Source organism: Alligator mississippiensis, chromosome 1 (assembly GCF_030867095.1).
Source record: "Alligator mississippiensis isolate rAllMis1 chromosome 1, rAllMis1, whole genome shotgun sequence".
NCBI lineage: Eukaryota > Metazoa > Chordata > Crocodylia > Alligatoridae > Alligator > Alligator mississippiensis.
Genome location: NC_081824.1, coordinates 452534337 through 452548193, shown reverse-complemented (window position 1 = coordinate 452548193; position 13857 = coordinate 452534337). Strand labels below are relative to the sequence as shown.

The 13857-nt window shown below is 57.3% G+C and overlaps 1 long non-coding RNA gene and 2 pseudogenes across 1 annotated transcript in view; 1 reads left to right on the top strand and 2 right to left on the bottom strand.

Moving 5' to 3' along the window:
• LOC132248503 (uncharacterized) overlaps window positions 1-13857 on the top strand; it is a 66577-nt gene that overhangs the window by 39747 nt on the left and 12973 nt on the right. The window lies entirely within an intron of this gene.
• LOC132247900 (U2 spliceosomal RNA) lies at window positions 1553-1728 on the bottom strand (annotated as a pseudogene).
• Window positions 12977-13155, bottom strand: LOC132247858 (U2 spliceosomal RNA; annotated as a pseudogene).

Sequence of the window (13857 nt, the reverse complement as noted above, 5' to 3'; positions counted from 1 at the left end):
TCCAGACAGACCTTGCCTTGGGGGCTCAGACAGGAAAGAAATTCTTCCTCCTGTCCAGCCTGAAATGGCCTTGTAGTAGTTAGTTGATGACAGTTCGACCTGGTCATCATCCCTTTGTTAGGCCCCAGCTCAAGTCTGGGTTCGTGCCCGGTATGCAAAGGCCAATAAAGATACCAGGGGTGAAAGTATAAAAAAGATTTATTGCTAGCAATAAAAGGTGCAAGCGGAATAATTTCACAAGACAAGCACACACATATTCAATACTGCGCCCCTTATATACCAGAGGTTGAATCTTCATAAGCATCCTTGTTTGCTAATTGGTTATAAAGGAGTGACGCAAGGAGTTCTTTACTGAGCATGTCTCTATACCTGTGTATCTCGTTAACGTACATATATGTTTCATTAGCATATATCTTCCCTGCTTCAGGGTGTGATTTTTAGTATTATAATGAGCTCTTTGTTCCAGTGCCTCTGATTCTGTTTTTTGTTTTCAAGCTTCCTCTATCTAAGACTGTCTGCTCCTTATCATTGCAGATGGGCATTCGACACATAACATTCACTTTTGCTTAGGCTTTGCATAGTAGTTTCTAGGTCGAACCTTACACCTTGCTTGGGGCGCTCGCTCTGGTGAACACACACGTCCCCCCAGCTGCTGGTTGGCGGTCAACTTGGAGGTGGCCATCAGATCGCTCCTGAGCGAGCGAGCCTGGGCTTTATCCAGGCTCAAGAGCCCCGGCAGGGCTCTCAGCCTGTCATCATTGGGTCTGCTTCCCTGACTTGTGATCGTGTGTGGGCGTGGCTCTTCTCTGGACGGACTCGCTCCAGCTTCTCCACATCACGTCCTTTTTGAATTGTGGAGCCAGCCCAAAACTGACCGCAGTACTCCAGCCGAGGCCGAGTACAGGGGGAGAAGGACGTCCCGTCCACGACTTGCTCGAGAAGCATCTATGGATGCAAGCCAGCGTTTTGGTCTGGTCGCTTGACTAGCTGGCAGCATTGTTCTGCAGGCTTGGCTTGGCTTGGGCTTCCTTCCGTTTGCCCTGGTCTCCATCTACTGCTTTCGTTTGACTCACGCTTGCACACACCCCACTGCTCTGGCTTTGGTCGGCAGCGGCAACAACAACGCTCGACAAAGGCAGCATCTCATCTTAAGCGGCCTTGCAGGCCAAGCCAGAGGGCAAGAGACATGGAAAGAAGCTGCAAGGCCTGCCTGCCAGTAGCCGGGAAGGCCCCGGCCTCCCCGACCCACCCTCCGGGTGCTGCTTCCGGTCCCGCAGCGGGCTCCCGGCCCACACCCCTTGCCTGCCCAGGCCTGGGGCCCCACACGGGGCCCCGGCCTCCCCGGCGGGAGGCGGTGGTGGGGCTGTGCTGCCTGCCAAGCAGGAGGGCGCTTGCTCGCTCGCTCCCCTCCCTGTCAGTGTGCTGCCTGCCCAGCAGCAGCAGGCCTTTGCATAGGGTCTTCCCTATGGGGCCACCCAGGGGCCATGGCCCCGCCCCCGCTGCCGCTGCTTTTGGAACCCAGAGAGGAGGAAGGCAGCGCTCTCCCAGAAGGGGAGCGGGCACCGGGCCTGGAGGCACTGCAATACCGGGCTGATGCGTGGAGGCGCTGGAGCAAGCTCCAAGGCCCGCTCCCGGCACCAAAAAATGCGTTTAATGCGTCGGTCCTCCCATCGAGGACATATCAGCGATTAAACTGATAAGAACAGATTGACTTTTATTAGTAGATGTTAAGGATTGTAAATCCAAAGAAGATGACAAAGCCGATAGGGAAATACAGAGCGCCCGGGCGAGGGACTAACAATAGAAGGATGGGGGTGAGGTTGGGAACGCAACTAGGTTACATGCGATACAAAGTTAACCAACTAAGCCTGGGGGTGAAGGGAGTGGGGGGTTTCACAACGCTGAGAAAAAGAGGATAGAAACACACATACCAGTGACAATGGTCCGCAATGGTGGAAGAAGTGGTCCGAGAAAAAAGTGTCTCAGTCTAAATATAGTCTATCGCAGGGGTCCTCTTCAAGTGGCGCTGGGTCGTCGTCCGTTGTTGATGAATCCTCTTGAAGCGAAGGTCCGTCTGGTGCGGGAGGGGGGGGTTTCAGGCAGTCCCCTCTGGGTCTGGTCCGGCGGCTGTTTTCCTGGTGGGGTCCTTGTATTGGCGGTGGCCCACGATGTGCTCCACGTAAATGTCGCGGGACCACCGGATGGTGTCGGACACTATGAGGCAGCGCATCAGCTTGGCGTAACGGCGGGAGACGCAGCAGGCACGCAGGACGCTCTCGTTACTGGGGTCCCAAGCTCCGAGCGTTCCCATGATGAGTGCGTCGACCGTCACGTTGTAGCCGTGGCCCCTCAAGGTGTCGGCCAGTGGGGCGTACTTCTCCCGCTTGCGAGCCCGGGCATCGGTGAAGGCTTGGCGCCGGTTCTCAAACAGGATGGTGACGTCCACGATGACGATCTTCTTGGCCTCCTCGTCGGTGATCACGATGTTGGGGCGCATCTGGCTCTCGCAGCCCGGGACAGTGCAGTTGACATAGACCTGCCCTGCTGCGGCTGGGGTGGCCCTCACCAGCCGGTCCTGGACAGCGTTGTGGCGGAGCTGCCAGGCCCTGTCGTGCGGCTTGCAGCTGCACAGCACGTGGGGGAGGGTCTCGGCCGCGTAGCCGCACCGTCGGCACCTCTTGTCCCGGTGGCCGAAGCGGACGGCCCCGTTGAGAGGCAGGCAGTTGAGGCGGGCGCGGTGGAGGAAGCGCCAGTCCGCGAAGCGCGTGAAGCTCCCTCTAGGCGTGAAGTGGTTGCTGGCGTCCCACTTCGAGGTGACATCGAAGACCTTACCCTGGACAGGTTTGGCCCTCAGGTCGCTGGCGTATTTGTTGCGGACAGCGTCCTTCAGGAACCTCTCCAGGAAGGTCCTTGTGCGGGGCGTCACGGTCACGGAGGCGGCGTGCGTGGCTGGCTGCAGGGAGACTGCCAGCTCCCGGCACTCCTCGGTCCAGGTCCAGGCGCAGCCGATGCGCTTCCCGAGGCGACGTGTGGCGTTGCAGGCTCGGCTCCACAGTGAGGCAAAGTCCCCACCGTCTCGGCTGAACTCGCCCTCCAGCGAGCCGCTCAGGAAGGTGGCCAGGTCATGTCTGGTGGGTTGCCTGCTGATCCTCTTGCGGGCGGTCTCCAGGGCGCTGGTGGCAGTGATACTTACCATTGCATCTGGGCAGGTCAGGAGGCGGAAGGCGTGGGTGACCACGGCGATCTCACCGAGGTCTCCCATGCGGGGCACATTGGCACCCCCCTGCCGGCAGGGGATGTGCAGGACTTCATTGCTGGCCCTCAGCGGCAGGTGCAGCCACTTTGAGATCCGGCGGCTGCTGAAGGTGTCCGCCTTCTTGAGGGGGTCTTGGGGACCACCGAGCCTCTCAGGACGAAGGCGACACGGGGGATGAGGAAAGTGTTCACCACGTCGATCTTCTGCCAGGGGGCCAGCAAGGACGAGTCCAGTTTGCGTGCGTCCTGCACGATGCCATTGATAGTCTCCTCCGGCATCTGCCTGGCCCGGTGGCCAGTGGGCGTCCCCAGGTGGCAGTAGGCCTCGCTGTTGCGCAGGTGCTGCATCGCCTGGCCCTGAATCATGAGGGTGGAGTCCAGGACGCGGCTGTTCTGCTTCCTGTCGATGTGCAGGGAAGCGCACTTGGCAATGTTAAAACGCAGGCCCATCCACCTGGCTGCCTCGGACCTCATGTCCGGCATCTGTTGCAGCTGGGTGGCGTCGGGGGTGAGGAGCACGAGGTCATAGGCGTAGGCCAGGAGGCTCAACTTCTGGCCGTAGAGGTCGAGCCCGCTGGGGCCGCCTGCCACAGCTCGAAGGAGCAGTTCCATGGCCAGGTTAAATGTGATGGGGCTGAGGGGCCCAGCCCTGTCTCGCTCCTGACCGGATGGGGATCTCCACTGTCTCCCCGTCAGTGGCGCGGACTGTCATGGTGCAACCACGGTAGAGCTCGCGCACCAGGTTGGTGATGCCGTCCGTCAGGCCCAGCTTGCGGAGGGTACCAAAAGATGTGGCGGTGCGACACGGACCCAAAGGCGTTGGAAATGTCCAGCCACGCCACTGCGCACTACCTCCTGGTCCTCTGGGTGTTGTCCAGGGCCATCTGGAGGGTGAAATTGTGCTCGTAGCAGCCCTCCGTGCACATGAAGCCTTTCTGGCTTCGGCTTACGGCTCCGCCGGTCACCGCCCAGTCGGTGATGCGGCCCGCCAGGCAGCTGGCGTATAGTTTAGAGACAGTGGAGCGCAGGGGGATGGGTCTCCAGTTGCCCGGGTCGTTCGGGTCTCCCTTCTTGTGGATGAGGACCATCATGGCCCTCTTCCAGGCGGCGGGCGTGCGCCGGAACTCTACACCTGTTGAAGAGAACAGAAAGAACGAGGCAGCCCAGGTCGCGTTTTAAGGAGACTGTACCTGATCCCGTCCTTGCCAGGGGTAGTGTCCCTGTTCCTCTTCAGGCGGGCTTCCACCTCCTGCGGTGTGAAGGCATCCTCCAACACCTCCGCCGGGGGCACGGGTCAGTGCTTCAATGGTCGCAGGGTGTGGGGTGGTGGCTTCTGCTGTGGGGTTGAAGACCCTGCTGAAATAGCTGAAAAGAGCCTCCCGGGGGACCTGGCAGAAGGCCGAGGGTCCCTCCAGGATCTCTCTCACCGCCTTGGGACGCTTGGCCTGGTACAGCTTCTGGATCCGGGAGGCTGCTACCATAGCACTGGCGCCTGGGTCGCCTCTGCGGCTGCGGTCTGTGATCCCGTCGCATCGCCGGTCTACTGTTTCCTCGGGGTTGGCCGGGCTGGGCAGCTGCCGAGAGCTCCTCTGTGAGCCGGGCCACTGAGGCCTCGAAAGCCTCGAAGGCGTTGGCCCAGGAGAGCTCTTCCAGCCAGAGGGTCTGCCATGGAGAGGGCATCCTCTGCTGTGGGGAAAGCTCCGCACCAGGAGATCCCGGCACGCTCTGGGGCTGGAGGGCACCCGGCAGCTCCGGAATCCTCGGCGGGACGGGGGCCCGTTGGCGGGGACCTGCACGGTGGCATCGTCGGGGCAGGTCTCTCCATCGGGCGGTCCCCGGAGGTCTGGTCCAGTGGGGTGGCCGGTCTGGCGGGTCTTCGCACCGCGGCCTGGGTGTGCCGGGCCAGGGCGGCATACCTCACCAGCGTGCCGGGTCTCCTCTCTGCTCCGTGGCCTTGGCATACCTTCTGGTGGTTTTTGAGGAGCTTCAAGGCCTTGTATTGGGTGCCGCAGAGGGAGCAGTAGAAAGCTAGGCACAGCTGGTGGAAGTGCCATAGGTGCTTGTTCATATCGCCGTGCAATCTGTATGGTCTCGGCGGGTGGCAGGTTGGGCAGAACAGCTTGTCCGGGAGGGGGAAAGCGAGGAACATGAGCGCTGTCACCTCTGCTCCTTCCCCTGGGTCGTCTGTGGGGGGGGTCCGGTGACGGGGGGGGGGGGGGGGGGGGGGGGTTGGGGCTCCTCCACCAGTGTGGTGAGACCCTCGGGGGGGGGGGGGGGGAAGGCATCCTTGGGACTGCTGGGGTCCGGGGGTTGTCGTTCGGGGCCTGCTGTCATCACCGAGGTGCCATGGGGGTCCAGAGGGGTCCGCTGTTGCTTGGGGCGCTCTGTCGTCATCTGGGGGGTGTCCTCAGGCTCCGGGGTCCTCCACCAGGAGGCAGCTCTCGTCAGCTGGGGTTCTGGGCTTTGAGAGTCTCTCTGCCTCCGGGGGTCAATAAATGGTCGGGGGTCCGCCGCAGCCTGTCGGGGTCCCAACATCATTGGGGGGGTGTCGGGGTTCTTTGCCAGCTCGGGTTCGCTGGTCCACCCTCCTGGGAGGGTCCTCTGGCATCCCTAGTCGACATTCCGCCCTAGCTGGGGTCTCCACGCCTCAAACGTTCTCGTCAGTGGATCAGGACGTCCTTGAGACCTGGGGCTGTTGATCCACGTTCTGTCCTCCGAACCCTGGCATTCGCCTACTCCGACCGAGGGGGACCCAAGGTCTTCAGCTACTAGCCCGAGCTGGGGTTTTCGCTTTATTGGGGTCCGGCGAACCGGAAGACCCTTAAGCTACTAACCTGAGAAGCACGGTCGCTTGCGCAACCGGATACTCTTTCGGACGTATTGGCGGCACCGCCTTCTCTAGCCTGTCATGACTGACAAGAACCCTTGCTGCAACAGGAGAAGCGAAAGCAAGCTGCTAGTCAGCTCACTTTTTGTTCCTATAGTTCTGGCAGTCTGCCGGACTGGGTTGGCACCGGTCCTGGAAATGGTGCAATACCAGGCCGGGCACAGTGCAAAAAGCAAGCGGTTCTCCATCCCTCCCTCTTCTCCCTTTCCACTTCCCCTCCTTCTTTCTCATTCTCTCCTCTACTTTTCCTCCTATCTCCTCTGTCCACCCATGTCCCCCCCCACTACCCTATCCCTGCCAGCTCAAATAAGTGCCTCCACCTTACCCCGTGCCATACCCCCCCTTTAGCCCTATCCTGCCTGCCTCCCTCCACCTCCCTCTATGTATCCCTTTACCTCCTACCACCCTAGTTGTAAACATTCCCTAGTTGTGAAAAATAACCCCTTCCCAACCAGTAAACACCTTACTTTCCACAGTGCCATCCTCACCCCATCAAAATAACCCGCACCTCCCAAGTCCTTTCCTCCTCTTCCACTAATCTATATAATGCCCCTTCATACGAGATCCCTTCCGCCCACCCTAGCTCCCTCAAAAGTTTCCTCACCCTCCCCCATACCTTCCGTGCATAATCACATTCCCAAAAGACATGGTGTACTGACTCTTCCCCCTGACATAACTCCCGTGGACATACCGGTTATCTTACCAATCCCCATCTATATTGTGTTTCCCTTACCATCAATACCCTTCTAGCAACCCTCCACCCTAATTCCCTGTGTCCCGGTTCCCATCTCTTATCTATCACCCCCTTCCATACCTGCTGTACCTGTCCCCACAAAAGTTCCCTCACATCTGTTAGCCCATCCTTCCCCCTAATCATTTTCAGCATCGCCCTTGCATTTTGCAACCCCTCTCTCCCCAACCCACCCAGTTCCTTATCCCTGATGAAACTCCCTACCCTCCCATAATGCATAGACAGTTCCCCTGCCCACACCCCCGTCCATCTGTCCCCAAACAACCAAGAGCCCTCCACAACCTCCCCCCTGAATACCTCCCAAACTTCCCTGCATATCCCTTGCCCCTCAGTGCTTCCCTCACCATCCCTGCCACCACATGCCCATACACAAACACCTCCACTTCCAGCACACCCCATCCACCCCTCTCCCCTTCCTTATATATTTCTTTCCTTGCCACCCTCTCCACTTTGCCCCTCCAAAAGAAAAGAAATCTCCCTCTGTACCTTCCTGGCTTGTGCCCATGACAGGGGATATACCCTCCCCGTGAACAGCACTACTGGCAGCAAAAACCTCTTGATGACCTCCGTCTTTCCACCCAAAGACAGTCCCCTGGTGCCCCACCACCCCACCACTTTCTTTACCCTCCCTTGCAATTCCTCCCATGCCCGCTTCCCCTTCCCATCTCTATCAAACATAACCCCCAAAACCCTCAAGTTATCCCTAATTACCTCCACCCCAAATCCCTCTATCCCCCTCCCACTCCCCTTGTACCCACACACCACTCTTACCCTTGTTCAACCTTGCCCCAGAAATTTCCCCATACTCCCATACATGTCAACACCCTCCCTAACGAATATTTATCTCTCACCACCACTGTAATATCATCCATATACAACAAAACCTTTACCCCCCCCCAGGAGCTTGCACCCCTCTGATACCCCTATCCCCCCCTAATCTTTTGTGCTAACACCTCCATACTACACACAAACAACCCCGGTGACAGTGGACATCCCTGGCAAACCCCCACTCCCACCCTAAACTCCCTTCCCAAACACCCTTTAACTAACATCCTGCTCTGTGCCCCTTCGTATACCCCTTTCACCCACCCCACAAGCCTCCTTGGCACCCCCATCCCCTCCAATACCTCAAACAGAAACCCGTGTTCCACCCGATTGTAAGCTTTCTCCAAATCTAAGCTTCCTATCCCCAATTCCCATTTCCTCACCTGTGCATACTCTACAATATCCCTCAAAACCCAGTGCCTCTGATAGATCTTCCTTCCCTTCACCACACACATTTGTCCTTCTCCCACCACCTGTCCCAACACCCTCTTCAAGCTCCCAGCCAACACCTTCATGAACAACTTATAGTCTCCATTTAACCAAGTAATTGGCCTCCAGTTTTTCAGATCCCCCCTCTCCCCCTTTTTATGTAGCAAGATTACCACCCCATCTGCAAACCCCTCCCCCACCATACCCAATTCCGTGATCTCTCTAAACAACATAACTATATCCTCCCCCACCAAGTCCCAAAATTTGCAATAAAATTCCTTCCCTAACCCATCTAGTCCCAGCACTTTCCCTCCCTCCATCCCTTTCAAACACCCTTCCACCTCCCCCACCATTATTTCCCTCTCCAACCCCTCCCTATCCTCTTCTGTCACCTGTCTCTTTAGCCCCTTCACCCACTGACTCCTCCCTCCCCTGTTCCCCCTTCCCCCTCTATACAAGTCTTCATAAAACTGTCACTTCCTCCAAAATCTCCTTTGTCCCATCCACCCATTTCCCCTCCCCTATTTTAATTTTCCCCAGTTCTGCCCTCCCTTTTCTCACCCTTGATGCCAGATATTTATTCCACCTTTCCCCCTCCTCCACCCATGGTGCCCTCACCAGAAAAACCCTCTCCTTCTCCTGCTCCCCAAACCATTCCTCCACCTTCTGTCTTGCCTCCCTTAACTCCTCCCGAACCTCCCTCCCTTCCCCTGCCCTCCTTAACAACTCCTGCACAACCCTGTCTCCTTTCCAATTCCCTCCCTCGCTCTTCTCCCCTCTTTAATAAACCATTCCTTGACCCTCCCTCTAACCATCACCCACCACTCCCATCTTGTTGCAAACAACCCCCAGTGTCCTCCACCCTCTGTATAGTTCCCTCAACTCTTTGCACCTTCCCTCATCTTCCACTAATTTCAGATTCAACTTCCATACCCTTCTCCCCCACTTCCCCTACCTCCACCCTCAACATTTGATGGTCAGAAAAACCCACATCCCCAACCACTTTCCTCACCCCCCTCACTCCCCATGAAACAAACATAAAATCTATGCAAGACTGCCTCCCCCCCCCCCCTCGGATCCACCCTTGTCACCACCCCTTCCCCTTCCCACATGTCTTTTAACCCTTCTTCCTTAACCCAATCCCTCAAGTATCTCCCCGTACTATCCATTCCCCCCCACCCTCCCCCCCTCTCTGAATAATACAGTTAAAGTCCCCTACTACTATTTTATGCCCTCCCCCCCACAACAAACAGCCAACCTCTTGAAAAACCCCATCCTTTCTACCTTCCCTGCTGGTGCATACACATTCCATAAAATCACTTCCTCCCCCCCCACCCTCAAGTTCACCCTTTGCAGCCTCCCATCCACCAACATTTTAACACCCTTCACCTGCCAATCCTGCCCCCCCCCCCCAATTAACACTCCCACTGCCTATTATCCTCTGCCCTGGCCCACCATGATTGTCCCCAACCCCATCTTCTCCGCAGGTGCCTGTAATCCCTGCTCCACCCAATTCCACATCCTTGCAAACAAAATATATCTGCCTCCTTCTGCTCCAGGCATTCTCTTATCCTTTCCCATTTCTTTCTCCCTAATAAACTCCTCACATTTAGGGACACTATCGGCAACATTCTCTTTCAGCCCACCGCTTCACCTCCCCCCCCTTTCCCTCTCAAACCTTCTTTTCCTCCCCTCCCCATCCCCTCTGCCCACATTCCCATAGCTCTCGCTAAAGCCACAGTGGCCATCAGGCTTAAGAAACCCTTCTCCCCACTCTCCCTGCCACTTCCCAGACTCTTCCCTTCTTTCTCCCCCTCCCCCAACAACTTTTTTCCCTTCCCCATCTCTTCTTCCCCTTCCTGCTTCTTGTCTCCCCCTTTCCTCCCCTTCGCTTTCTTCACCTCCTTTCCCCCACTACTTTCAGCACTTTCCCTCTGTCTTGCCAGTGCCTCTCCACTTTCCCTCCCATCTACTTCCCTTGCCCCCTCTTCCTTCTCAAATTTCTTCAGACTCTCTTCCTTCCCCCCCTCCCCCTTATCCTCCCCACACCCCCCCATACCCGCCCTTTCTTCAGCCCCGGTTATTCCCTCCATGGAGGGTACTGAGGACACACTGTCCTCCTCTCCCTCTTCATCTTCCTCCCCCTCCCCCCCCACCTCCCCCAAGGATTCTACATCCTCCTCCTCCCTCTCCAGTTCCTTCCCCCGAGCCCAACCAGCATACGATATAGGGCACTCCCGCAAAAAATGCCCCTCTTTCCCACAAATAATACATTTCCCAACCGTCGTGCACACCCATGCCCTATGCCCCTATCCCCCACACCGAAAGCAAACTGTAAACTCGCAAAACACTGCCAGGTGCCCCTCCTTCCCACAAGTTGAACACAGCTTGGTTGCCCAAAATAATAAACATACCCCTTGTTTGGCCCCAAAAAACACGTAGAAGACAAATGCTTGACCCCCCCCCCCGCTCCCCCCCTCAAACAGCAACACCCGTGCCCTCCATGCCCCATTCCAGATCTTATACTTATCGAGAATCCATTCTACCCACATGACCCTCTGCACCTTGCCCTCTAACCATCTCGCCACGTCCTCCTGCTCCACCATATCGTTAAACAAACGTATCACCAACACTCTCCCCCGTTCTTTTTCCCCCGCCTCAAAGCGTATCCCCTTCAGTGCCCCTCCCTCCTCAATTTATCATGCCACACCCAGAAGTCATCATAAGCCCTTCTCTTCCAGAAGGAAATAGTCCACGCCCGGTTGTTTTCATGCGCGATAACCGCGCTCAAGTCCTTCGCATCCACTCCGCAGTCTCCGAATAGTATTCTTTCCATAAACTCTGCCCTTTGTAGTCTCGATTCTCCCAAAAATCCCTCTTTCAACAGTCGCTTTTATCCTTAGCTTTACCCACCGCCGTGGGTCGTTCTTTCCCCACATGGGTCCTGTGTTATCTCCTCCTTCACCGCATTCTTCCTCGCCCCATTCTTTCCCCCTCACACTCTCGCTCCGCTGGTCCCACTGCACCTGCTGCTCCTTCTCTTCTTTCTTCCCTGCTTTCTCGCCTCTTGCCCCCTCCTCCACTTCCTTCTCTTCCCTCAGCCATTCTTCCTGCTTCCGCTTTCTACCTGCCACCATCCACACGCCCTCCTCCATCGGCTGACCATTCTCCGCTGTCGCCTCCTTCCGCCGCTCCTCGTCCACCAGCATACTCCTCCTCGCAATTGATCCTTCTTTCATCGAAAACGCTCCGTCCGCTGCCGCCATCTCCTCCTAGCTCTCCGTCTCCCATTGGCCCAACCGGGAGACAGCCAGGCTTCTGCCCAGCCATCCCCGATCTGAGCCTTCAAAGAGGCCGAGAAGCGATAACCCGCCCAACCCCGGAGGGGGAGCAGGTGCCCCAGGCCGGCAGCCCAGGGGGCCCGGCGAGCAGGGCCAGGGGCAGCCCCGGCAGTGGGGGTTGCTCGGTTGGTCCCGGGGCCTGGCGACTGAGCTACTGGCTGGCTCTCCTGCGGGCGGGAAAGCGGGGGCTGGCAGGTGCGTGCTGCTCCTTCCTCCACTCGACTCAACGATTTCATAGATGTTTGGGCTGGAAGGGACCTCAGAAGATCAAGTCCGTCCAGCCCCCTGCCCAAAGGGCCGGAAGGAAGTCTGCTGGGGTCAGTGGATCCCAGCAAGAGAAGCATCCCGTTTGCTCTTGAAGGGGTTCAAGGGAGGCAGGCGCTCAAACTGAACCGAACCACCTCCGGTGGCAGGCTGTTCCCGACAGACCTTGCCTTGGGGGCTCGGACAGGAAAGAAATTCTTCCTCCTGTCCAGCCTGAAATGGCCTTGTAGTAGTTAGTTGATGACCGTTCGACCGGGTCGTCCTCCCTTCCTTGGGACGCTCGCTCTGGTGAACAAACACGTTCCCCCAGCTACTGGTTGGCGGTCAACTTAGAGGTGGCCATCAGATTGCCCCCGAGTGAGCGAGCGAGCCTGGGCTTTATCCAGGCTCAAGAGCCCCAGGCAGGGCTCTCAGCCTGTTATCGTAAGGTCTGCTTCCCTGACCTCTGATCTTGCACTGCGGGTGTGGCTCTTCTCTGGATGGACTCTCTCCAGCTTCTCCACGTCAGGTCCTTTTTGAATTGTGGAGCCAGCCAAAAACTGGACGCAGTACTCCAGCTGAGGCGGAGTACAAGGGGAGAAGGACGTCCCGCCCGCCCGGGATTTGCTCGAGAAGCATCTCTGGATGCAAGCCAGCGTTTGGGTCACTTGACTAGCTGGCAGCATCGCGCTGCAGACTCGACTCAGGCTTGCTTCCTTCTGTTTGCCCCGGTCTCCATCTACTGCTTTCATTTGACTTGCGCTTGCATATACCCCGCCACTCACTCTGGCTTTGGTCGTCAGCAGTGGTGACAACGCTCGACAAAGGCAGCGTCTGGTCTTGAGCGGCCTTGCAGGCCGACTTGGAAAGAGGCTGCAAGGCCTGCCTGCCAATAGCCGGGAAGGCCCTGGCCTCCCCAACCCACCCTCCAGGCACTGCTTCCAGGCCCGCGGCGGGCCCCACAGGCTGGGTGGGCTCCTGGCCTGCACCCCTGCTGCCCAGGCCCCGCAGCCCCGGCCTCCCCCCCGGCAGGAGGCGCTGGCGGGGCTGTGCTGCCTGCCAAGCAGGAGGACAGACGCGCACTCACTCCCTCCCTCCCCTCCATGTCAGTATGCTGCCCGCCCAGCCAGCGGCATTCCTTTGCATAGGGTCTGCCCCCTGGGGCTGCCCAGGGGCCACGGCCCTGCCCCTGCTGCAGCTGCTTTTGGAACCCAGAGAGGAGGAAGGTGGCACTCCCCTGGGAGGGGAGCAGGCACTGGGCCCAGAGGCACTGCAATACTGGGCCAATGCGTGGAGGGTCTGGAGCAAGCTCCAAGGCCCACTCCTGGCACCAAAAATGCATTTAATGCCTCGGTCCTCACATCGAGGACATATCAGCAATTAAACTGATAAGAACAGATTTTTTTTTTTTTATTTAAAGCCATACCACGTTTACCACCACCAACAAAATTTCCACTTTCTCAGTTCAGAACTCTAAATAACAACATTCACCTCATAACATAACAAAATTTTCCCATACAAACAAAGAAACGCTTCTCCCCTTTTTACAGGCTCAACTCACAAAGGGTTCCAGCTCCATCTTGATTATCAACACGTAACATAACATGCATCATAACATTGGTTCTCTTCAACTTTCCCTTTCCCCTTCCTTCCCTCTTACTCAAACAATTTCCTCCAATCAATACCTTCCCATTCCCCTTCCCTCCTATAGTACCCCAACTCCACATATGCCAAATAAACACATTCCCGTGATGTAAAACAAAGCCCCTTCTGGACCAGTAAACACCTTGTTTTCCACAATGCCATCCGTGTACACAACAGTAATGCCTGAATCTCCCATTCCCACACTTTATGCCTTGCCAAACCGTACACCGCTCCCTCGTAACTCACACAATCCCCCCACCCTGTCTCTTTACAAAACCTCGCCACCCTCTGCCAGACCTTCTCCGCGTGCGAACATTCCCACAACATGTGGGACACCGTTTCCTCCCTGCCACACAGTTCCCTCGGGCACTCCCCTGACCTTATCAACCCCCATTTCCTCTGCTCCGCCCTCACCAGTAGCACCCTCCTAACCACCCGCCACGCAAAATCCTCGTGCTCCCCCTTCCATCTTTTCCCCACTA